Source organism: Bufo bufo, chromosome 11 (assembly GCF_905171765.1).
Source record: "Bufo bufo chromosome 11, aBufBuf1.1, whole genome shotgun sequence".
Lineage (NCBI taxonomy): Eukaryota > Metazoa > Chordata > Amphibia > Anura > Bufonidae > Bufo > Bufo bufo.
The window spans coordinates 87,288,952-87,315,981 of record NC_053399.1 but is presented as its reverse complement, the minus strand read 5'-3'; the positions used below and the strand labels follow the sequence as shown (position 1 = coordinate 87,315,981).

General features: G+C 43.7%; 1 protein-coding gene across 1 annotated transcript in view; it reads right to left on the bottom strand.

The window, feature by feature from the left end:
* Positions 1-24,333, bottom strand: part of CADM3 (cell adhesion molecule 3) — a 380,571-nt gene extending 356,238 nt beyond the window's left edge. The window contains exon 1 of the mRNA XM_040412258.1: positions 24,275-24,333. The gene's annotated coding sequence lies outside the window, so the exon portion shown is untranslated. The remainder of the gene's footprint in view (positions 1-24,274) is intronic.
* Between the last annotated feature and the right edge of the window lie 2,697 nt (positions 24,334-27,030).

The window sequence follows — 27,030 nt, the reverse complement described above, 5'->3', positions numbered from 1 at the left end:
CACTACAAATAACTTGACCAGCTAAAACTGTGCAGATTTGGTTGAATAGAGATGTGAGACCTGTTTTTTTTTGCGCTGTGTGACAGTTATAGGTTTAATCACAGAATGACACTTCTATCAGCATGCTAGCGTGTGTCTTAGGTTTTTCTGAATGACACTATCAATAACTTCAATGTAAGATTTTCTTTTTGGGATAGATTTCAAGTAGGCCTCAAATACCACAAACTAGTTATTTTCAGAATGGCAAATTTGGGAATGCTTTTTCAACCCAGAACAAAAACTGTGCTTTTCCGGTCACTACAAATAACTTGACTAGCTAAAACTGTGCAGATTTGGTTGAATAGAAATGTCAGGTCTATTTTTTAGGCGCTGGGTGACATGCTCAACTTGCCCCTGATGTAATATATGGCCAAAAAATAACCACACTGTTGATGGTTAAATGCACTTGGGTGACACAGGCTCAGCCTGCAGCTGATGTAGTATATGGCCAAAAAATAATTAGACTGTTGATGGTTAAATGCACTTGGGTGACACAGGCTCAGCCTGCAGCTGATGTAGGATATAGCACAAAATAACCACACTATCGATGGTTAAATACACTTGGTGATAGCTCGTGCTGGCGCACCACAAGTCACAAAATGGCCGCTGATCACCCCAGAAAAGTGATATAAAAATGCTCTGGGCAGCCTCAAAAAAGTGAGCAAGTCAATAATAGCACTTCAATGATCCACAGCTGCAGATCGATCACAGAATGAAGTCTTTTGGAGGAGTTAATCTGCCTAATCTCGCCCTAACGTCGCAGCTGCAACCTCTCCCTATACTGATCATAGCAGAGTGACGTGCGGCGCTACGTGACTCCAGCTTAAATAGAGGCTGGGTCACATGGTGCACTGGCCAATCACAGCCATGCCAATAGTAGGCATGGCTGTGATGGCCTCTTGGGCCAAGTAGTATGACGCTTGTTGATTGGCTGCTTTGCAGCCTTTCAAAAAGCGCCAAGAAAGCGCCGAACACCGAACCCGGACTTTTACGAAAATGTTCGGGTTCGGGTCCGTGTCACGGACACCCCAAAATTCGGTACGAACCCGAACTATACAGTTCGGGTTCGCTCATCCCTATTCAGCATCATAATCCCTGACAAGCAGAGCAGAGAGGAGGATGAGGCAGCTCTTTACCTCAGTGCTCTGAACTAACTTGTCCTGCTCTGTGATTAGGACAGGTTTTGTGTATACTAATAGGTCGGTGGCCATTTTATTTCCCCTGATGATTGCTCCCTAGACAAAACAAGCCATTATAACTAATGAAAGCTTTTGGGGAATATATTTATAGTAAAGGAATATTTAAGTATTTTCATTTTCTTAATTCCCGGAGAACCCCTTTAATGTACCATAGAGGGTCCTGTAAAGGTCGCTCGGTCCTAACATGGAAGATACTGAGTCAATACTGGCTTACTTCTCTGATGAGTATAAGGAGAACATCTGTGAGATGGGGAAACAGCTCTCCTTGTCTGAACACAGTGTAGATTAAATTAAATGTTCTGGACTGATATTCTACTGTTTGGCCACAAGATGCCGCTGTTTCCGAAACACAGCTACAGACTGCACATATATCTCCATATTCATGAGAGAAGTGGGTTTTACACAGAGTCTGGAGAGAAGAGAAAGAGAGAGCAGCCATCTTAGAGGGAGGTGAAACTGAGGAACTGTGTGAGCAAAAAATCTGACGGCATCCAGGTGTGACAGAACCGCTCAGTGACCAGAGCTGCAGCTAAGTGAAGCTGGTCATGTCCAAGACCCTGATCCTGTCCAGAGGAAGGAGAATTGTTGCCAGGAATGCTGATGAGAGCAGAGGAACAAAGCAACATACACTGCGGTACCATATGCTTGTTGGAGAGACATTTGCTCTGTTCAGAATCACCAGCTGAAGCAAAGCAGACCCGGGTCGGTAAGATTGTCAACGCACCTCATTACAGTGTTGGCATCTAGAGACGGAGACCAGGCCTGTAGTTAGTTAGTTAGGGTCTCTGTGTCAGGCCACAAGTGTTACTACTGTTCATTTCAAGGACTCCATAACTTAGTGACATTTTACATTGGAGGGTTGATAAATACCCACAAACTCAAGCCAGGCTGGCGTTTTTTGCTCAGGAGGAATACTTAGGCACGTGCTACAAGACCAGTTATGGGAGGGGGAATACTGTAGAACTTGGTTAGATTGTAAGCTGTTGTGCTGCACCACAGGATAGCCCGTAACACACACCCATACAGTGGTTCTTGTTTTTAGGGTAATAACAGGTAAGGTGTGGCAGTTTAGTTGTGCCCGCAGTAGGTAAATTACTGCTCTTTCTTTCTGCATCCATCGGAGGGCGCCATGCTGTGCAGCACAAGGGTCTCAGCCTTCGGGCTGGGTGTACAGTACAGACCAAAAGTTTGGACACACCTTCTCATTCAAAGAGTTTTCTTTATTTTCATGACTATGAAGGCATCAAAACTATGAATTAACACATGTGGAATTATATACATAACAAACAAGTGTGAAACAACTGAAAATATGTCATATTCTAGGTTCTTCAAAGTAGCCACCTTTTGATTTGATTACTGCTTTGCACACTCTTGGCATTCTCTTGATGAGCTTCAAGAGGTAGTCCCCTGAAATGGTCTTCCAACAGTCTTGAAGGAGTTCCCAGAGATGCTTGGCACTTGTTGGCCCTTTTGCCTTAACTCTGCGGTCCAGCTCACCCCAAACCATCTTGTTTGGGTTCAGGTCCGATGACTGTGGAGGCCAGGTCATCTGGCGCAGCACCCCATCACTCTCCTTCATGGTCAAATAGCCCTTACTTTCAAAGTTTTCCCAATTTTTCGGCTGGCTGACTGACTGACCTTCATTTCTTAAAGTAATGATGGCCACTCGTTTTTCTTTACTTAGTTGCTTTTTTCCTGCCATAATACAAATTCTTACAGTCTATTCAGTAGGACTATCAGCTGTGTATCCACCTGACTTCTCCTCAACGCCACTGATGGTCCCAACCCCATTTATAAGGCAAGAAATCCCACTTATTAAACCTGACAGGGCACACCTGTGAAGCTCATCAAGAGAATGCCAAGAGTGTGCAAAGCAGTAATCAAAGCAAAAGGTGGCTACTTTGAAGAACCTAGAATATGACATATTTTCAGTTGTTTCACACTTGTTTGTTATGTATATAATTCCACATGTGTTAATTCATAGTTTTTATGCCTTCAGTGTGAATCTACAATTTTCATAGTCATGAAAATAAAGAAAACTGTTTGAATGAGAAGGTGTCCAAACTTTTGGTCTGTACTGTATATAAATTGATTGTATGTTTCCAGCATTTGTGGCTGTGTTTATTGACACATTTAAGTAAAATTCTGTTTTGGCATAAGTTGGTGTTGGGGTTGCTTTCCTCGTTCGTGACTTCACTGTATCCTGGGGAGCCCACCCCGGTACACGGTTTACACATCCATATAAGCAATGTCATAAGAAAGCAAAAAGCAAATTATGCCTGGAAGGTAAATATCACGAAATACAACGCCTACACATTTTCTCCTGAGTAAAACATCTTACCGCTTATCATTTCTACATTTTATATTGCGTTTACAGGTCTTAATATTTACATAAATTCTATAAGTGTGCTTATGGTTGGATTAGAATAATGAGAATTTCTTTAAAGGGGTTGTGTCATCTCACACAGTGATGGCATATCACTAGGATAGGAGTGTAAGGTCACTACCCTAGCCTAAATGATAGGGTGCACTAATGAATCTTTTATTATAATGTATCTATTACCCGTGTGCTGTCACATCACCATGGTCCTTAGCCATTAGCTATGACATCACCGCTGTTACCTGTGACATCACTAAGTTTCAAACGACCGTTCTCTCTGACATCCTTTACTATCCTCGTGATGTCACTGTAGTCCTTAGCTTATAGCTGTGACATCACTATGTTTATTATACTTGTTTTGTAACATTATGCTGATTCTCTGACATCAGTATGGTCCTTAGCCATTGCCTGTGACATCACTATGCTTATTATTCCTGTTCTGTGACATCATTGTGCAGTGTTACAACACTGTTTGAAAACAGAAGTTATGGTGGCACATAAGGGTGACAACTCCAGATCTCCACAAGAGCATGTACAGTAGATCTGGTGTTGTCACCCTTTGGCCACACCCATGGTTAATAAGCAGCAGCCTAAACATTCAAGTCTCTGTATAAAAGACAAAATGTAAATAAGTATGATCAGGAATATACAACACATTTCAGAAAATTTTCTGATCCCTTCACTCTTTTTACATGTTATGTTGCAGTCTTGTGCTAAAATTAAAAAAAGAAATCTAGTTTTCTTGGGGATGATGCCACAAGGTTTACACCTGGATTTGAGGATTTTCTGCCATTCTTCTCAAGCTCTGTAAGGTTGGATGGGGGACCGTCGGCGGACAGACATTTTCAGGTCTCTCCAGAGATGCTTGATTGGGTTCAAGTCAGGACTCTGGCTGGGCCACTTACGAACATTCACATTGCTGTCCCTAAACCACTCCTGTGTTGTCTTGGCTAGGTGCTTAGGGTCATGGTCATGTTGGAAGGTGAACCTTCGTCCCAGTCGGAGGTCCAGGTTTTTATTAAGAATCTCTCTATACTTTGCTCCATTTTAACCAGTCTCCCTGTCCCAGATGCTGAAAAACACCCTCACAGTAGGAAGATGCTGCCAGCACCATGCTTCACTGTAGGCAGGGCCGGTTTTAGACAAAGTGTGGCCCTGGGAAAAATTTTAAGTGGGGCCCCAAAATAAATATTGCACATTCCACGCAGATTCTCGTGCAGAGAAACTGCAGTGTAATACAGTACCAGAAAGGTGTAGAAAGATTATCTTTAGGATAGGTCATCAATATCAGATCGGCAGGTGTCCTTCTCCCGGGACACTTGCCGATCAACTGTTGGGAGGCTAGTGATGTCACTGTATATCAGTCACATGCCCTAGTTCAGTCCCATTCAAGTAAAAGGAGATGAGCTGCAATACCAAGCTTTGCAGCTGTCTAATGTACGGCGCTGGGCTTGGTAAACTATAAAGAGACCGCAGTGCTCACCGGAGCTCTTGTGAGCGCCGTGCTCTCTTCAAACAGCTGATCAACAGGGGTGTCAGGAGTCGGATCCCCACTAATCTGATACTGATGACCTATCCTGAGGATAGACCATCCATATCAAACTCCCAGGTAAACCTTTTAACTGAAAAAAAACAAGAAGTTGGAAAGACAAACAAATATAGCCTTTAAAGTGTAACTCACCTTTAAAAACACTTCCTACATGTCATAGCGACCACATACCTCTTACATCCAGGGACATCACCTATCATGTAGACATGTAGACAGTAGTTTACCCCCACACTGCCCCATATAGTAATTTGCCCCCACATAGTAATCCTTCCCATAATAATTTGCCCCACCATAATATTTTCCCCCCCACAGTAATTGTCCCCCATACTGCAATTTCCCCCCCAATGTACTGCCTCTTCACATGTCCTCCTATGTGTCCCCCCATGTCTGCCAAAGCTGGCACATAAAATAAAAATATAAAAAAAATAAAAGCTAAATACTCACCTATGTCCAGGCGCGCAACGGCAGGCGAGCACACTTCACTGTGCTGCTTCCCGACACAGGCGCGCGCGATGACGTCATCACGCACGTCTGTGCCGGGATTTCACTACCGCATAGGCCTCAGGCTTACTAGGCCTGAAGCCCATTGTGGGGATTTGCGGCGGGGCAGGGAACTATGCGCTCCCGTGCCCCGCCACAGTATGTAGGCATTCAGGTCGGCGTTGGGCCCCCCAAAGGTTCTGGGCCCGGGGATGCCGACCAAAACGTCCTCTGCCACTGACTGGAAGGGGGTCTCTTTTCCCAGTTTGCCCGCCCCTAACGCCGCCCTGACTGTAGGGATGGTATTTGGCAGGTGATGAGCAGTGCCTGCTTTCCTCCAGACATGACTCCTAGAACTGAGGCCAAAAAGTTCAGTCTTATTTTCATCAGACTAGAGAATCTTTTTTCTCACAGTCTGAGCATCTCAGGAGAGGCTTCTTTCTGGCTATTCTGCCATAAAGCACAGATTGGTGGAGAGCTGCAGTGATGGTTGACTTTCTGAAAGTTTCTCTCATCTCCACCAAACCTCTTCAAATTTAGAATTTTTGAGGCCACTGTGCTCTTGGGAACGTTCGGTGCAGCAGAAACTTTTTTCTACCCTACTCCAGATCTGTGCCTCCCCACAATCATGTCTCTGAGATCTACAGTCAGTTCTTTCCTTCTCATGACTCTGATATGCATTGCCAACTGCGAGAAGTTATTCAGACTGGCTTTCTAACTTTCAAAATCATGTCTAATCAACTGACTTTACCACAGAGGGACTCCAGTCAAGGTATAGAAACATCTCAAAGATGATCAAAAGAAATGGGAGGCCCCAGAGCTAAATTTTAAGTGTCAATAAAAGGTCTGAATACTTATGTTGATGTGAAATTTTAGTTTTTCCTTTTCAATAAATTTGCAACAACTTCTAAAATTCTGTTTTCACGGGATATTGAGTGAAGAATGATGGGGGAAATATAATTATTTCAGCACAAGGGCACAACATAATAAAATGTGAAAAAGTCCAAGGGCCTGAAGACTTTCAGAATGCACTGTAATAAATAAATGAATTACAAGAAAGAATAATTACCAGACTGCTGGCGAGGAGCAGGAAAACGGCAGAAACTGTGTGAAGGACTTGATATTTCAGCCATTGCACAGGTTAACATCAAGCTACCATTAAACATCCCTAGATGTGTTATGTAAGCTTTTGACATTACATTTTCATTTGAATGCATAACAAGAAGTCCTTCATCTCAAGTGTTTTAATATATGCAGAAAGCTTTATGCTCGTGTTCTGCAATAAACCGCCAAAGTATCTCCCCCGATACATTGTGTTGTACGGGATCTTGCTCCCTAGGTGCTATCCATGTATTCTAAAATGAAGACGTTCAGGATGGAGATCCATTTAAGAGCAATTCCTTATAAATTATATAAAGTAGCATTTTTCTTCTTTTCAGTAAATGCAACTCTTTAGTCACTACCTCATTGGTTCCGAAGTCATGTGACATTTACAAGAATACCCACCCTAATTTATTCACCAAACAGGCACACCTGTGGGCCAGGAGAAAATATTTGGTCCCCTTTGCCACATAGGGAGACACTAGTATTCTCACTTGCACATGGTAGTGGAAAGCCCTAGATTTTCCATTGCGACCCACTGGTGATCAGAGCTTCAAGTTCCACCACACAGTCGATGGTGAATTTATTTACAGAGTCTTGGGAGCCTCTTGGCTCAGCCGGGTGTATATTGGTTTTTGGTGGGGAGAGAAAACTGTTGAAAGACACATTTGGTGGTGGCTTATCTCCTGGGAGAACAGTAGAATCAGTTGTTGAAAGTTAATGCTCCTGATCCTTCTCCCCAAACTCGTTCGTCAGGAGCGAGTCAGTCAGTGCTTGTCGGTAAGGGCGGTTGTTAATGTCACGGTAAGTGGGGAAAGGAAGAACACCAAATAAACAAACTACAACAGTAACACAGACTAGGCCCCATGGCTAGTGAGGAGGGGGATGGTAACCTCCTAGTTATCCCTGAGCCTCTCCCCGACTACTGACAGTATGAGCAAATCCTAATAGTGGAAGAACTCATACACCGGATCCTAAGACCTGCTGAAACTGTCACAAACCCTAAATTAGGGAGCGGGGATGAGACTGCCGGGACCTTCCACCGTGAAGGGACCAGCGTCCCCTGAGACCTAGACACAACACACACAAAGTAGAAACAGGAGGACTTAGCTTGTTGTAAAACGATGTGGAATCTGCTGAACTATTTCACTTGCCACCTCCTCCTGTCATGATAGATGGTAATCTGGAGTTTTAGATCTCCAGATTACCATCTATCATGACAGGAGGAGGTGGCAAGTGAAATAGTTCAGCAGATTCCACATCGTTTTACAACATTTGTGAAACACATTATGGATCTTCCTAGCATACCAAAATTCAAGACGAAACACAACTGGAATAATGGCAGAGATCTTGTAAGGACCAATACATCTTGGGCCCAACTTCCAAGAGGGTACCTTCAACTTAATGTTCTTAGTAGACACCCACACCAAATCACCCACACACAGGTCCGGACCAGTCATACGTCTCTTGTCAGCCATCCGTTTAAATCTTTCGCCCATTTTTTTCAAATTAATTAGAATATTCCGCCAGATAGATGACAATGAGGAAAAAAATCTTTCATCTTCAGGTATACCAGAGGACTCAGACCCAGAAAAGGTACCAAACTGAGGGTGAAACCCATATGCACCAAAAAATTGTGACTTATCAGTAGTGATGAGCGGCAGGGGTCATATCCGAATTCGCGATATTTTGCAAATATTTAGTAGAATATTCATTGAATATTAGCGAATTCGAATATTTGTTATATTCTACATTCTTTTTTTTTTACTCGAAAATCGGCAAGGTAATGATTGCGTAATATGCCAACTTAAGCAGGGAGGAATCATGACTTCAGATGGTAAAAATGACTAATATTCTAAAAACTAATATATAGCACTATATTCGAAATATTCGCGAATTCTTGAAGTTACGATATTGGCAATAAATATTCGTAATTCGAATATTCGCGCTCAACACTACTTATCAGTGGACTCCTGTTTACGGTTTTTCATGGCAAACTCAGCCAAAGACAAAAATGGAGACCACTCTTCCTGATTCTTGGAAACAAAACATTTTAAATAAGTCTCCAGATTCTGGTTAGTGCGCTCAGTTCGACTGAGGGTGAAAAGCCGAAGAGAAAGACAACTGAACTCCCAGACGAGTACAGAACGCCCTCCAGAACCTGGAAACAAATTGCGTCCACCTATCAGACACCACATCAGAGGGAATGCAGTGTAATTTCACAATGTTAACACTAAACACTTGAGCGAGAGTTTTGACATCGGCAAACCTGATAATAGTATAAAGTGCGCCATCTTACTGAGGCGGTCTACCACCACCAAAATCACAGTCTTCCCAGAAGAGCTAGGTAAATCATTGATGGGATGGACAAAGGAAGAAGAGATCCTGAAGGCAGAGTATGAGTCACCTTGGCACGTGCACAGGTCTCACAAGCGGCCACATAGGCCTCCACACTTTTACGTAAACCTGGCCACCAGAATCTCCGAGAAATAAGATCTACAGTGGCTCTGCTCCCAGGGTGTCCCACAAGGACAGTATCATGATGCTCCTTGAACACCTTGTGTCGAAGCCCAGAAGGAACAAACAACCTCCCTAGAGAACAGGAATCGGGTGCCTCACCTTGAGCTCCCAACACCTCTGCCTCAAGTTCAGGATAAAGGGTGGATACCACCACCCCATCAGCCAAAATCAGAGCAGGATACTCCGAATTCCCCCCTTCCCCCCAGGAAAGCTACGTGACAAAGCATCCGCTTTGACGTTTTTGGCCCCAGGGCGATAAGTGACCACAAAATTAAATCTGGTAAAAAACAATAACCATCTGGCTTGCCTTAAGTTGCAGATTGCAGGTAAGCCAGATTCTTATGGTCAGTAATAAATGTAATGGGATGAATCGCTACTTCTAACCAATGGCACCATTCTTCAAAGGCCAATTTAATGGCCAGCAACTCTCTATTACCAACATTATAACTTATTTCGGCAGAAGAAAGTTTTTTAGAAAAAAAAAAGCACAAGGGTGCCATTTGTCAGAAGAGGGACCCTGCGACAACACTGTTCCGACTCCCACTTCTGACGCATCAACCTCCACGATGAAAGGTTGAAACACATTGGGTTGCACCAGAATGGGAGCACAAGTGAAACATTCCTTTATTGCAGAAAAAGCATGTAATTCCTCTTCCAACCAGACTGAGAAGTCCACACCTTTCTTGGTCATATCAGTCAAAGGCTTCACAATAGTTGAAAAATTCAGGATACATTTTCTGTAGTAATTAGTAAATCCCAAAAACCGCATCAGCGCTTTCTGATTCTCAGGTCGATCCCAGTCCAATACCGCACGGACCTTTTCGGGATCCATACTAAAACCTGAGGAAGAAAGCAAGTAACCCAGGAACTACAGCTCCTGAACAGCCAACACACTTTTTCCAACATAGCATACAACTAATCAATAATACTTGTCTTAAATGATCCTGATGAGTCTCCATATCGGGCGAGTAAATTTGTATGTCATCGAGGTAAATAACAACAAACCTCCCCACCAAATGATAAAAAATTTCATTGATGAAGTGCTGAAAGACCGCTGGAGCATTAGTCAAACCAAAGGGCATGACCAAGCTCTCGAAGTGGCCATCAGGGGTATTAAAAGCCATCTTCCATTCATCCCCCTCCCTGATTCTTATCAGATTATAGGCCCCTCTTAAATCCAACTTGGAAAACACCTTGGCTCCAACAATCTGATTGAATAAATCCGGGATCAAGGAAAGGGGATAAGGATCCCGGAGAGTAATAAGATTTAGCTCCCAGAAATCTAAACACTGACTAAGGGACCCATCTTTTTTTAACAAAAAAGTAGCCGGCAGCCACCGGTGACTTAGATGGTCTAATATGTCCAGTTGCCAAACTCTCGGCAATTTACTCTCGCATAGCTACTCTTTCAGGTTGAGAAAGATGATATAACTGAGACTTTGGCAATTTAGCTCCGGGAATGAGATTGACCGGACAATCATACTCTCAGTGAGGGGGTAACTCCTGATCTCCACCCTCAGAGAATACGTCCGAAAAATCACAAAAAAACGGAGGTAACACCTTAGTGGATACCACAGAAAGTGATGCGCAGAGACAGTTGTTCATACAGAAATCACCCCAATTACTGATCTGTCTTGCTTGCCAATCTATGGTAGGATTATGTCTGATCAACCATGGTAAACCTAGCACTAGAGTTGCAGGCAAACCCATCAGCACAAAACAAGAAATTGACTCAACATGAGAATCACCCACCCTCAAATGAATATCCTGCACCATATGAGTCACTTTTGCGAGAGAGGAGCGGAATCAATAGCAAACACAGATATCCCTTTGTTTAATGCGCTTGTTTTAAAACCATGACTCAACGAGGTTAACCCCTGCACCACTGTCAAATACTTCAAATTCAATATTTTCGGAGTCTAGCGCCACCATGGCAGGCAGGAGAAATTGTGTACTACAGGTAAAAGACAGAAATACCTTCTCTGACTCCCCATCCAGTCTACCAAGAGTAGGAGAACTAGATCTATTAGTTAGAACAGTTTTTCTTCTTTTTTTACCTTGAGGTTTAATATAAGGACAAACGTTAATAAAATGTCCTTTTCCACAGAAGAAACCAAGTCTTTTCTGAACCCAGGGGTTCCTTTTACCAGGGCATGAAGAGACCAGTCCCAACTACATATGATCATCACCAGACACTAGCTTAAGTGACTCAGTACCCAGAGGGACAGAAGAGATTGTTTCCCCATATGAAAGTGCATCCCGAGAGAGGGGAACCTTGCATCTCTCTTTCAGGCGTTTATCAATCCGTACAGCAAGGGACATAGCCGCCTCCAAAGAATCAGGGATTTCATGGAATGCCAGAGCGTCTTTTAGTCTCTCAGACAGCCCCTGACAGAATTGACTACGGAGTGCTGGGTCATTCCACTCCGAATCAGTCGCCCATCTCCTAAATTCAGAACAATATTACTCCGAAGAACGTTCTCCCTGACTCAAGCTACGCAGCTTAGATTCGTCCAGAGAAACCCTGTTTGGGTCATCATAAATAAGGCCCAGGGCTCCGAAAAATTCATCCACTGATCAGAGGAATTGGGAACCGATCGGTAGAGTAAAGGCCCAGGACTGAGCATCACCTTTCAGCAGAGAAATAATAATCCCCACTCTTTGATTCTCGTCCCCAGAGGAGATCGGACACAGACGAAAATACAATTTACAAGATTCTCTGAAACTAACAAAATTATCACTTCCCCCAGAAAACCTATCTGGGAGGGCGACCTTAGGTTCAAGGCTAACCTGGTTCCCACTGGCTGAACCAGACGCATGAGAACCCTGAAATTGTGCAACAGAATGACGGAAGTCAGCTACCTCCAAAGATAACCCCTGCATGCGATCAACTAGTGCATTAACAGCATCCATATCTGCATAAAGCAAGGAAAATAATGACGGTAAGGGCGGTTGTTAATGTCACGGTAAGTGGGGAAAGGAAGACCACCAAATAAACTCCAACAGTAACACAGACTAGGCTCCAAGGCTAGTGAGGAGGGGGATGGTAACCTCCTAGTTATCCCAGAGCCTCTCCCCGACTACTGACAGTATGAGCAAATCCTAATGGTGGAAGAACTCATACACCGGAACCTAAGACCTGCTGAAACTGTCAAACCCTAAATTAGGGAGCGGGGATGAGACTGCCGGGACCTTCCACCGTGAAGAGACCAGCGTCTCCCTGAGACCTAGACACAACACACACACAAAGTAGAAACAGGAGGAGTTCGCTTGAGAGGAAAAAGAAGCAGAACCTCTAAAAACCAGCTTAGAACTCCAGAAGGAAATAACAACCGCAAGGTCTGCAGTGAGATGCGGGCTTAAAGGGACACTGACAGGCCCAATAAGCATATTTCGGTATATATATGACAGTACAGGTCTTCTAAAGTGTATTAAAAGCATATAAGTATACCCCCTGTCCACCTTATAAATACAGTAAACTGAAGTTTTATAACCTGGTTGAATCGTCTTTATAACCGGCGTTTCATCTCCACTTGCGCCCAGCCTACCGTTTTGAAGCACCGCCCAGCTCATCAATATTCACTTCGCTGGGCGGCTACTACTGTCCCCGACTTCACAAGATCCGGCGCATGCCCAATACAATCCTATGGGCATCGGCCTCCGTCTCCTCTTCAGCGCATAAGCCCGGCACCTTCACTGGCCGGGATCACATCGCGCCTGCGTTCAGTCTGCATCTTAGAGGCCGCTACATCCTCTGCGTTATGCGCATGCGCCGGGCACTGTTCAGAGCAGCGCTTCAGAGCGCTGCTCTCTTACTCCTCAGAAGGGGTTAATACTAGAAGATGAGACGGAGGCCGATGCCCATAGGATTGTATTGGGCATGCGCCGGATCTTGTGTCGGGGACAGTAGTAGCTGCCCAGCGAAATGAATATTGATGAGCTGGGCGGCGCTTCAAAACGGCAGTTGGGGGCGGCTGGCTGGGCGCAAGTGAAACGGAAACGCCGCCCCTTGGGCAGAATGAAGACGATTCAACCAGGTTATAAAACTTCAGTTTACTGTATTTATAAGGTGGACAGGGGGTATACTTATATGCTTTTAATACACTTTAGAAGACCTGTACTGTCATATATATACCTAAATATGCTTATTGGGCCTGTCAGTGTCCCTTTAAATAGAGACACTAAACAGCAAATGAGCAGAACCTGTGGAGAGGCGAGATCCTGCCCACAACAACAGACAAAGGAAAAAATGAAAAACCTGTCAGATAGACTCATGTGTTGCAAGTCTATCTGATCTTCTCAGATCTCTCACAGGGCAGGCAGTGACAGTGCTGTATTTAAACCTTTTCCTGGCCATACACCAGTGCCAGGGATAGTCTTCGACTCACTAGCTATGTTCCTGGTTCTTGCTCCTTGTTTATTTGGATTTCTCATGCTTCTGACCCCAGTTTGTCTTCTGACCACTCTTTCACTTGTTTGGTACTTTAGCCCGATTTGTTACGACCCATTTATGTACTGCTCCATATTGTGATTGTTATTCTGTCTCTGCACTTAATGTAGGGACCATCGACTAGTTGCGGTCTAGCTTTCTAGGGCTTGTACTGCAAATAGGTAGGGAAAGTGGGCAGAGTACTGTAACAATGGCAGTTGGCAGCCGCCAGTGTCCAGCACATCCTGCTATGTACCTCATTCGAACTGCACACAAGGCTTCTCCTCTCCGCTGCAGGCTCCGGACCCGCTTTCCTGCAAGGTCGCAGGCGGCGACAGCTTCAGTTGCACCTTGTAGGAGCCGCACGCGTCCTGTTTCTTTAAGGGTTCGTGCACGCCCCCGATTCCGCCTTCTCTCCAATCCCGGCCAGGCACCACCCTTATAAGGGTGCTTCCCCCTTCCTGTAATGCCTGAGCAATATTGTAGTTTTCTACAGCGAAGGTTCCAGTTCGTAGTTCCTGTGTTGCTATCCTGTTTCCGACCTTAGCCTGTATCCTGACCTAGTCTCTGCCTGATCCTCCTGTACCTCACTGCCCTGAAGTGTAGGATTCGGCTTGTCGACCACGCCTCTGTCTGCTGTACCTGAGCTATTCAGCTCTGCTGTTCTAACAGCTCCAGCTCTGCTTAATCACTAACTCAGCTCTGCTTCATCTGACTCTGCGCTTCTTCCATCCATCGACAGCTCGCTCCACCTGCCTGTATCCCCAGTGCTTGCACTGGGGCGTTCTGGCCTTATCGGCCAGCTGCCACTTAACCGGGACCACTCTTGCGGTAGCGACCTGGTGTCTCCCCTGCAGCTAAGACCAGCTTCCGCATCCTGGAGCAGGATAAAGGGTGAAGACCAGGGGAACACTTAGATTCCACTTCCAAGTTTGGCACAAAGCCAAACCGGTGAGTGGCACAGCGGGTCCACACCCGTTGGAGCGTTACAAGTACTAGCCATAGGGCTCGCCGTCCTCACCTACCGTTACAGGTGAGAAATGGCAATTTCTGAAATATAGCATGATTGTCAGGAGTTATGCTATGTGTAGATAGTGGTTTTGATATGAATTGAAGCTTCTCAATAGTTTTGCCCTTTATAATGTATTGATATTGTATCATTAAAGATGTGCGCTAAGTTAAGAGTGGACATATCTTCATTCTCACTGTGCAGTGTGGGAGTGTGCAGGAAGGGCACCAGTAAAACAGACGTCTCCTCGACAGAGCTTTTCTTTATTTTCTGATTACAATCTATACATAAAAGGTAACAGGTTGCGCCAATAACGTAAATCCATGCAGATTAGATAAAAATGTTTCCATAATATTTCCTTTTTGTTAATTCATTTTTAATATGGCTTCCCGAAAAGACAATTCCTAATTCCCACAGCAAATTAATTTTGACTGCTTCTGCAATGATTTATTGTGCGGCCTGCATTCAATTACACATTCACAGTAAAAACATAAAGATAAAAAAAAATAAAGGATTATTCCGATAGCTTAGGAAAGCAATTCACTTAATGGAACACTGTGCGGCTTCTATACAATATGGGGAAGACCGAGTAACTAGCTGGAAATTATGAGGCGATTTCTATTCAGCTTGTTGTATCTTGACGTGCACGGGGACTAAAAGCAACGCTCTGTCTTTGAAGATGCATTAAGGTATATTAGGAAATTACATAAATATCCTTTTTCTAATGCAGGGTAGAGGTCACATTTAATAAAATTGTTGTTAGTTTCGGTTGGGGCTATTACCTGCTTACCCATATTAGAGGGCCTAGGTCCTTCAAAGGCAAACATCATGGTGGACAAATCTCTTTCTCATGGTGGATAAACTCTTCTAATTGTGACCACCTTTTTTTGTTGACCCCCATCTCGGCTGAATAACTATTAAAAAGCCATTATGACCTTAAACAAAGCGTTTGGCTTCTTCCCTCAGTCCCATATGCTTTGAAAAATTTGCTTGTTGGTCTTTCCATTCAAATCCCTCCTTGCCAGTTGTAGCTGGCCAGCTAAGACCTGTCCTAGGTTGCTAACATAGCTTATAAGTTTATACAGCTAGACCTGCCAATAACCTTAATACAGTTCCTATGTTTGTGTGTTAAAGACAAAAGCAGAGTTATTTACAGTGACTTCATGTTTGGATGTCATTTAACTGTTATATATATTGTGTTCACAGAAGCAGAAAAGATAATATGCCTTTAAGATTCATTATATAATGTAAGGTAAGCTCAATGACACAGCAGAAACAACAGAAAGCATAGAGTTAAACTGTTGCTGGGCAGGAGTCTAGACCAATCACAGCCAGCCTCACACACAGCCCGTGTGGGAAATTCCCTAATTATTATTCACCAGAGAGAGCAGCTGAACAGACATTAACTTCACTAAGAGCTGTGTTTTATGCAAACAGAGAGGCCAAAATAGGGATTTAAAACAGTTATATAATGTTCCTACTGTTAATATACTGAATAGAACTGTATACTGAACCAGTTATATGTGTGTTTACTTACAGTTCCAGCAATTGCAAACTACAAAGTTCACAATCCAAATTCAAATTCCATTTTGCAATCCAAATTGCATATAACCATACCAGATCATACTCAACCAATCTGCAAATAGTTACTGCTAACTGCATATTGCAAATTGCGACCAAATTCAGCAAGTGAACTATTAGTTAGACCTCAGATATACCGCTCAGCGAGATCATAAAGTGCTTAATGACTTAAAGTGAGAGTACAGGTACTCAAGAGAGAAATATATCCACCATTTTATGTTGAATGTCAAGATTGAACAGTTGAACCGCCTTCTTATGTATACCGCCATTTTGTGATCTCTTTTCAACACGTGTTATGTACATGGACTATCTGCTGCGGAGGTGGCAGTGTTATATGAATAAAAGTTTAGGTTAATAAAGAAGTTATTTGAAGCATTTGGTGTGCTCTTTAAACCTACTGTTTCCATAGAACGGCGCTAGAGGAATTGCAGAGTAATAGACAGTCTGGTTAGACTAAAAAGGCAGAGATATCAGAATTCTTATAATGCCACAGCACAAAAGGAACTTCATAGTGCTGCGCCTGCCACACCAGTGGTGTGCAGCCGGGAGGAACAAATGGATTCTCTCAATCTAGTCATTGTGGTGAACGAGAGAGAAAGAGAGAGAAAAAGAGAGAGAAAGAGAAAGAGAAAGAGAAAGAGAAAGAGAGAGAGAAAGAGAAAGAGAGAGAGAAAGAGAAAGAGAGAGAGAAAGAGAGAGAGAAAGAGAAAGAGAGAGAGAAAGAGAAAGAGAGAGAGAGAGAGAGAGAGAGAGAGAGAGAGAGAGAGAGAGAGAGAGAGAGAGAGAGAGAGACCAAACCATCACTGACCTGAAATTTATGACTAATCCATTGTGTATTGATCAGTGGATGTGGAACCACTGGGTCAATCATCCTGACAGTCCCATGGTATTCACCTTTTAAACCCTATACAGGTATCTGGACTTCCCTGCAGAGGAGCCACCACACCGCTACCTATTGAAGCAGTCCTGGTGTGGTTGACAACTGACCCACAAGTCCATGGTCAGGCCATACAGTAATCAAGCACTGGTCACTGGAGAGTCACAGTCAGGAATTGAGCAGAGGTAGGTACATGGGCAGACAAATAGAACAGGACACCTTTGCCAGGACTAAATCTCTAGAGTCACCTATTGCGCAGGCAAACTCTTCGAGGGAAAGGTGCCTTTAGTACGCCGGGTTAGCAGGCGATTGGCATTTGAAGAATAGGATGAGCTGACCCTTTAAGAGCTGGGGAGTGTAATGGCAAGCACAGGCCTAAACCTGCATGCGGAAGATGCACATGGGACTCCAGTGGCCAGGCCCACTGCTGGTGGGCACAGAAGGGCAAGCGGGTCCAAACTGCCCAAAAAAAATAGAAGGACCAGTTGGGTGGCACCCATGTCTGCCGAGAAAAGTGAGAAAGAGGCAGGCATGGGCAGCCAGAGTAACACTCTAGATGATAAATGTTTTGTACCCATAATGATCATAGCTAGATGACTGATTTTTTTCCATTGTCACCCCAAGTCCCGTGCTCTGATGAATTTTAGTGCTTTGGACCTAATAATATTTATCTAGAAACTGAATGCTTGGAGAACCACGATCTGAGCCCAGTATGTAGTTCCATCATGTCTTCTATCTAAATATACACACACCTAAATGCAATATACAATGATAACAACAGGAAATTAAGCAGGGAAATTGTCAACTAAATGCTTCGAAAATTAGATATTTGTCTTCTCCAATGTATTGCTACTGTGCCGATTCCTACAAGCATTCATGTGGAAAATTGAAAGTTCATCCAGCCATCCCATTCTGCAATGGCCAGTGCTTTATATCCCATAGTCTATGTATACCTTAGTCATGTACACAGAACGTATTTACTTGTACATCGTTCTCTACCGCTAGCGAGACCAGAAGATTAGTCTCACCCTAGATAGACTACATGTGCTATCTATAGCCAAATTGATACTGTGATGTCCAAGGATTTGTTAAAAGAGACTGATTGGTTCTTCAGAAGGTTGGACAATGCAATTACGAAGTATTGGTTCGAAAGTGCAGATTGTTCTAGAAGAGGATACAAGAAAAGCTCAAATACAACATTGGACAAGTACTATAGTATGTATCATAATGTAGTTTTCTTTTGTAATTAGGATGCTATACCAATGACTATGACCTAGTTTCTCCTATGGCTATGGCCACTGGCGTCCTAGATTGAAGAACGTTCCCGTTACATGAATGGGACGTCCTCTCTCTCTCCCTCCCTACGGATACCAGGGTCAGTATGCTATATGTCTGTTTGGTAATATTTGCTTATACCGATACCATTTTGAGTGCCATTAGAGATATTCATTGGGATATCCCCAAGTTGGAGCCATATTGTTTGGACCATATTGGGTTGGGGTCCCCTATATGTAATTTTGCAATTTGTGAGATGAATAGGAGATTGATATAATTTTCTACTACTGACTGTTCATTGACGATTGTACTGTATTCTATATTACTAGCACTTTATCATGCGTTACCTTGTTGGTGTGCATATATATATTTATCTTTATCCATATGCGATTTTGCACATGTAATACAGGTTGACCGTATCTGTGTGGGGGAGATGTTGGCTCTACATTTCTCACACGCTGATTTTATGATGTGTTTTTGTGTTTTTGTGATATGTTGTCAGTGAACGGCAACATCATTTATTGCAAGGATATGCAAACACCAACCGATGGGGAGTTAACCCCCAGAAGTAGGTCATTGGCACGAAGGAGCAGTCATTTTCACAGCTCGACGTATCCTCCTGGAAGCTTCACCTCTGCACGTTGACGGTCTGCATTGTGAAGCTTGTCCAAAAAGAAAAATCCCGCAGTGCACCCCCTTGGAGGAAACTCTGGATCCGGCACAGGCTGCTTTGCTTCTTCAAAAACAATGGACTCTGTGTAGCGTGACACCGATGTATAATTTCTCATACACCAGACTGAAAGAGTATTCCAAGCACCTGTCTGACCACATAGCTGCCGAGAAGCAGAAGGGTCTTTCCATTAAAGTCGGCTCAGAGCTGAACCTAAAAGCCAAATTTTCCTGTTTACCTGGATTTAAAGGAAAGGACAGAGATCCACTGGCTGTGCTCATACAGAATTCATCCAAGCCTCGACTCACCAAGGCAAGCAAAGAGGATCGGATTGTGTGGACAGGTTAGTTCTGCGGGATGTACACACAGGACGATCTATTGGAGGTGCTACCAGAGACATTTACTTGCCTCCCGCTCTTCCTGTATAATGGCTCAGAGGAGCTCACGGCTATTGTAGGGACGTGGTTCCAAAGAAACTTTCACTGTTTGGCTAAGTTGGTGATCAGTTCTCAGGACCTTATGTGGCTAGCAGCAATGTAGACCGGGTATGACTTGTCTGGATCAGTGTCGGCCACAGAGCTTGTTTTCTCTCTGCCCGTCGAACCTCACATGGACATTTCTTATGCCATCCACACAGAGGACCTCAAGACTTTATGGAATGATATTCATAAATCAAAGGTCGAGGTCACGTTGGACGAAGTGGACAATTTTTTCCAATGTCTTTACTCGCATTTCTTCAGACCCTTTAGAATCTACTTATCAGCAACCCAGCTCATTACGGAATGAGCTGGAGTCTGCGTTTTTGCTGGACTGTCCTCCAGTTAACAGCCATAACCCCATACATTTCATGATCAATATACATTAACCTCGTGGTCACCCCAACACTGGTCTCCAATCCATTCTTATTGATGAAGCACTTTGTTTTTCCAGTTTCTCTTTTAAATCTTGTGGTTTTGCCCCTTTTGTGTTGTATTTTGTGTTATTGTCCTGTTTGCTAAATAAGTGTTTTTTCTCCCCCATTCAAATTTTTTTTTTTATTGGTTTGTGATTTGGTAGACACTAGCCAAAAGCAGGAGTGGGTACAAAACACAGAAGACATGCAACTATTCTGTTCACGTGTAATCTCTGTTTTGGATCCACTCCTGTTTTTTTGGCATTAGCAATACTGATGGATTATTAAGCAAATGCTGACCGAGTGAAGATGGATGCTCCACAGACAGGATCAGTTTTTTGTGGGTTATTGTTCTGATGGATCAGAGGAAGGGCAAAATAATCATTGACGTCAACACAAACTTACTGCTGACACCCTCTCCACTCTGTTGGGGGGAAATACTTGTATAAGCGTTTAATAGAACAGGTTCTGTAGTCCTCTATGTGGAATCAGCTGGCGACGGTGTAAAATAAGTGCGCTTCTTCTTGACGCTAACATTGACCTGTAAGGCTGAGTTCATACTGTACGTGATTTATTTGGTCAGTTTTGGCCCCGTGACTGCCCAAATATGTGAAGTGTGCAGTGATTCTAAGAGCGACGCCTGTCATCTGCATGTCATACTGACTCAATATAATTTCTCTACCACAGAAGAATCCCTATGCGTGTCACTGCAAGGCACAGTGTTCTACACCCCTATAAAGGCTCTGTGCAGCCAGGAAATAGCAGTTTTTTAACTTAATTTGCCCAAAATTTATTCGGATCGAACCAAATTTTTCCCCAAAAATTCGGCGAATCGAGTTTTTGAAAAATTTACTCATCTCTAATAGCAGCACCTGGATCTTTCAGGAGAGGCTGATGTTTGACATGTTGTTGGGGACTTCAGAAGTGTTTGTATATGACCAGCCACCTGTGTTTGAGCTCTGCCAAACCTTCAACCAATGCATTGCCAAATGTCTTTTCTGGTTGGTTCTTTTCGAAAAGCCAAAAGGACTTGTTCTCATGTTGTCCTACAGACAGTCTCTGCCACCATTAGAGCTTTATGGATCAGGTGGTGCCAGCCAATCTAATTTTTTTTTACTGGCATCTGCTTGGCGGCAGTTATACTAGTGTCTATTCGGTGTCTACCAGCACTACCGTGGTGCTCCATTTGGTCCTCCTATTTCTATTCATGATCCCTGAATGCCGCACCATGAATTCTGTCTCCAATTATGCTTGCCTCTAAGAAACCAGTTGTGACTTGGTCTAGACAACTGAGTTTTCCCATAGCCACCCTAGCTCAGACGAGTTTACCTGCCCCAGGTCCATCAGAGAATATCTTCGAAGAATCACCTCACACAGAAGTACCAAACATCTATCCTAAAAGTTTAAGATAAAAGATGGTCCTACTATATACATTAATTATGCAGTATGGCAAGATTTTATTGGGTATCACCGAGATTGAGAACAGTACACTAAGGCCTCTTTCACACAGGCGTTGCGGGAAAAGGTCCGGGTGCGTTGCGATTTTTCCGCGCAAGTGCAAAACATTGTAATGCGTTTTGCACTCGCGTGAGAAAAATCACGCATGTTTGGTACCCAAACCCGAACTTCTTCACAGAAGTTCAGGCTTGGGATCGGTGTTCTGTAGATTGTATTATCTTCCCTTATAACATGGTCATAAGGGAAAATAATAGCATTCTGAATACAGAATGCAGAGTAGGTGATCAATTGAGGGTTAAAAAAAATAAAAATAAAAAATTACCCTCACCTTCTCCTCTTGTTCGCGTAGTTCCCAGTCTCTTCTTTACTTCTTTAATGATGAGCTGTGGGCTAAAGGACCTTTGGTGACGTCAGATCACATGCTCCAATCACATGGTACATCACCGTGGTGATGGACCATGTGATTGGAGCATGTGATCTGACGTCACCACAGGTCCTAGCCGATAGTTCATCTTTTGAGAAGTAAAGAAGAGACCGGGAACTACGCGAACAAGAGGAGAAGGTGAGTTAACTTTTATATTTTTTTTAACCCTCAATTGATCACCTACTAAGCTTACTGTATTCAGAATGCTATTATTTTCCCTTATAACCATGTTATAAGGGAAAATAATACAGTGAATAGACTGTCACCTAGCAACCATGCGTGAAAATCGCACCGCATCCGCACTTGCTTGCGGATGCTTGCGATTTTCACGCAACCCCATTGTCACAACCAGACAGCTGAGAAGCTCTGACAGGAGCCTTCCAGATCCTCCTCCTTGAGTTTCTTTGTTTTGGTTTCAGTTCCTCATCTCGTTAGTCTATCTCCGCTGTCATGCAGTTGGACTGATTGCTTCCCTTTAAGTTCATCCCCATAATGCAGTAGTGTGCGGCTTATACAACTTCCTGGAGTGTGTGTGCATGCTGTTCCCATTTCCCAGTCCTCTGCAAGATAAGTGCTGTTCCTTTATTTGTGTCTGCTGGATTTCAGGAGACCCTGACTCCCTCCGTGTCTAGTGTAGGGAGCCGGTGGTCGTGTCCCCTCACTATTGTAGGGTCTTCAGGTATTAGATAGCCGAGGTACGTGGATATGCGCCCATCCACCTTTGGGGTGTTCGCATAGGCTGAGCAGTCAGGGAGAGTGGCAGGTCTCATGCAGGGGTCTCCCTTTTGTTCCTTAGTTGTGGATCCAGTGAGTCATTGATTATATTGCATTGTCTTGTTTCCTGTACATCATCCGTGACACCCATTCACTTCTATAGGGCCTGCGTTGCGTGAAAAACGCAGAATATAGAGCATGCTGCGATTTTCACGCAACGCACAAGTGATGCGTGAAAATCACCGCTCATGTGAACAGCCCCATAGAAATGAATGGGTCGATATTCAGTGCGGGTGCAATGTGTTCACCTCACGCATCGCATCCGCGCGGAATACTTGCCCGTGTGAAAGGGGCCTAAGATGTCTTTAGTGATGGGCAGATGTTCCTATCAGTAGGTACCACACCAGTCATCAGTGGTGGTGAGATGCTTGGTAAACAAGCTAGTCTTAGTCTATGACATGTCTGTGCAAAGGAAGCACAGATTTAATACAAAAATAGAATGTTTTAAGAGCCACCATCTTGACTCCGTTTTTGTACATTTGTTACCTGAAGGTCTCGGAGTCAGCCATCTGGAAGAGACTTCTCTGTCAGCAGTTTGGCCATAGATTTCAGAAGGGTAGTGCTGTTTGCTAATTTTCATCCTGATTATTTCTTCTTTGCTGCAAATCATTCTAAAGTGATTTATATCATCCAGTCATGTGAAAAAAGGCCACACCAGGGAGCATATCTCGCTACCACCGCCTCAGCTTGGTTGGATATCTTAAAAGCAAGAGGCAACCATCTGAGACACTGCAAATAGGGATTTTTCTCTGCTTTTAATTTCCTTTCTTCATGAGTTCTCCTGTACCAAACCCCATGGTAGTCTGAGTATGCCGACTTTGCCGTGAAGATCTGAGATCGGAATATGCCTTTAATTAGCAGGAGTTAACTTTGTTTCTCCTTGTCCACTCAGATGTAGCCTTAAAATTTTTTATTGTTTTTTGCATAACCCAGTTATATAATTGAGTCCCATTATTATAACCACCATCTAATATCCAGAGTAACCACCGTGTGCAGCACGGACAACAGCTAGGCGGACCCGGAGTGACTCAACAAGGTTATGGTAGATTGTGCAATGTTGGACATTTCTAGACATGTCCCATTGTCTTGCTGAAAGATGCCATCTGCCCCAGGGAAGACAATCAGCACGTAGGGGTGTATGTGATCTTCAAGGATGTATTCATACACAAATCGGTGGAGAGTGCCTTCCACATGGATGAGTGGGCCTAGAGAATGCCCCGAAACCTTCCTAAGACCATAACACTGCCACCACCAGCTTGTGTTCTTCCAGCAATGGTTGCTGGGTCTTTGTTCTCTGATATTTCTCACCTGACATGCCACTGTCTACCCGCTGGATTAAGCAGAAAACATGACTCATCGGAGAAGACAACCTTTTGCAAATGAGCGGAGAATTCTGATACTGCCACAAAAATGGTAGCCTTTTCTGCTGATGTAACTTAATTAGCAGAGGTGCAGTGACCATCTGTCTGCTTTGGAGCCCAATACACAGTAGGGTTCGCTGAACTGTTATTATTTCTGTTATTTATTTGGTTCTTAGCTGGTTAACCACAAGATCCGAGATACTAAATGTAGAGCCTAGCATGTTGCCTCCAGTAGCACTGTATATTAGCGACTTACCGATTCAAAAGTGGACTTGGTCATCTTAAAGAGGTAGTCCGATTCAGACATTTCATCTTTATATAGGTCCTTCAACAATATGATCACACCACGTCCTGATGTTGTCATTGACGTAATCTGTAGGGGAACAATAAGTGTTGAGTTTACCTACAGCACTCCCACAGGAAAAATTAAGTATTACACAAACCCATTGAAACCATAGGGTTTACATACATTTTGGGTGCGCTACAAGAAACACTCTTTACCTGATAGAGGAGGGCCTTCAATAGGGAACCACCCTCTATTAACTTCATCATAGAATATTTAAGGTTAACTCAAGGCATAACGTATCAATAGTTTTGGGTAATGATAGGTTTTTGCTCTGACAAACCAGTGAAGATCAGCTCCTAACCATGGTCCTGGTACTTAAAACTCATGCCACTGAATATTTATGGTACAAGTCGAGGTAGTGTCACTGCTGCTGCCTCTGTTGGTCCCAGTGGTCATGAGATGATAATAGGATCTGGGCCAACCAAGGTATCTGCAGGTTCTATGTATCAATAAATGGTGGTGGGGGGGGGGGGGGGGGGGGGGAGAGAATAATCAAGACTGTTGTTTCTAACTTCAGTCTTTACCTAGTTCACGGAGGCATGGAGGTACGCCAAAGTTATTAAGAAGGGGACTCAATTATTTTGGTGCAACTCGTCAGGTCCGTGAAGGAGAATCTGAAATCTATACCAGCAAGTAGATTTCAGGTGTTACTTGCCCCCAGAAAACTGACCTAAGTAGACTTAAAATGTGTCAGGCCAAGCCGACCCTCCGAACTCCCACCCATGCCTGTCCACTTTTTACAAGAGAAAAAAAATAATAATAAATAAGCAACACAAATTTGTAAAAAATGTACAACTTTTTGGAGTCACTATTTTAGAATGCGGATGTTGGACATCAATGAGGCAGTGCAAATTCCTATACAAGTTCTGAGGCCTTGACAGGCCCTCAAGCAATAAACGTGCGGCCTTTGTGGCAAGGTCGAAATTTTTTAAATGAAACCGTCAACAGCAGTAAGATTTTATTACTAAAAATATATATTTTATATAGCATGTATCTATTGTAAAAAGTCAATCTATTCTGAACCCCCGAAACTAACACTGGGCTTTACAACAAACATGAATTCACCATATAAAAGTGTCACACATGTGAATTAAACATACAGGCTTATTACCTCATGAATATACAATCCCCGACACCTATTACATTATAAGGAGGTGGCGGAAGCCATAAGAACTTTCCTATTTATATGGTAATGGATCAGGGATATCAGAAAAGGAGGGTGGCGGCATGGGGAACGGTAGCGCCATTCGGCAGACGATGAGGGGTCTAAAATACAATGTAAATCAAAGAGTTAAATAATTTATAATACACCCAGTCTGAGTTTTCCAGAACCCATGCAGATGATGCAAACCCACCTTAAACTGTAAAGGAAAGTTTATAATATACTTAATGTTCTGGTCAGCCTCTCGGGGACCAAGTGACTCTCCACTTCTAAAAATCCAGCTTCTGCCGAAGTCACGCCCTTTACCAGGCCTCTAGCCTGAGCTATGCGGTCGGGTTTAATCAAGCGGTTGATTGACACAAGTTTTGAATAATAAGTATATTACAAATTTTCCTCTTCAGGCGAGAAGAAAGTGTGTGTAATTAAGGTGGGTTTGGGTAATGGAAAACCCCTTTAAAAACAAACAGTCAGTTGTGGCCTAAAGGACAAAATTAATTTTTGGTTTCGCCTTGTCGCATTCCATCAGCCATAACTTGATTTATAAAAATTAAGTGGTCAATTAAAAGCACCAAAAATCGGCATCATTAAAGGGGTTCTGCAAAGATTATTGTAAAAATTATAACCAGACATCATATAGTACATGACAAGCTCTAACAAAAGCTAGAACCAGCCCTGTACCTCACATGGGTCCAGCGATCTCCCCATTCATTGCTCCAATTGCTCTGCTAGATCTATATCAAGATGTCAGCTCAGGAGGTATATCCTTTCTGCTGGAGGTCTCTCCCTATCACAGTTCATGGAGTATGTCATTTCTGCTGCATCTCTCCCCCTCTCACAGCTCAGGGGGTATGTCCTTTCTGCTCATCTTATCACAAATCAGAGAATGCATCCTTTCTACTGCAGCTCTCTTCCTATCACAGCTCAGGGGGTGTGTCTTTTCTACTGCAGCTCTCTCCCTATCACAGCTCAGGGGGTGTGTCTCTTCTACTGCAGCTCTCTCCCTATCACAGCTCAGGGAGTGTGTCTCTTCTACTGCAGCTCTCTCCCTATCACAGCTCAGGGGGAGTGTCATTTCTACTGCAGCTCTCTTCCTATCACAGCTCAGGGGGAGTGTCATTTCTACTGCAGCTCTCTCCCTATCACAGCTCAGGGGGAGTGTCTCTTCTACTGCAGCTCTCTCCCTATCACAGCTCAGGGGGTGTGTCTTTTCTACTGCAGCTCTCTCCCTATCACAGCTCAGGGAGTGTGTCTCTTCTACTGCAGCTCTCTCCCTATCACAGCTCAGGGGGAGTGTCATTTCTACTGCAGCTCTCTCCCTATCACAGCTCAGGGGGAGTGTCTCTTCTACTGCAGCTCTCTCCCTATCACAGCTCAGGGAGTGTGTCATTTCTACTGCAGCTCTCTCCCCATCACAGCTCAGGGGGTGTGTCTCTTCTACTGCAGCTCTCTCCCTATCACAGCTCAGGGGGTGTGTCTTTTCTACTGCAGCTCTCTCCCTATCACA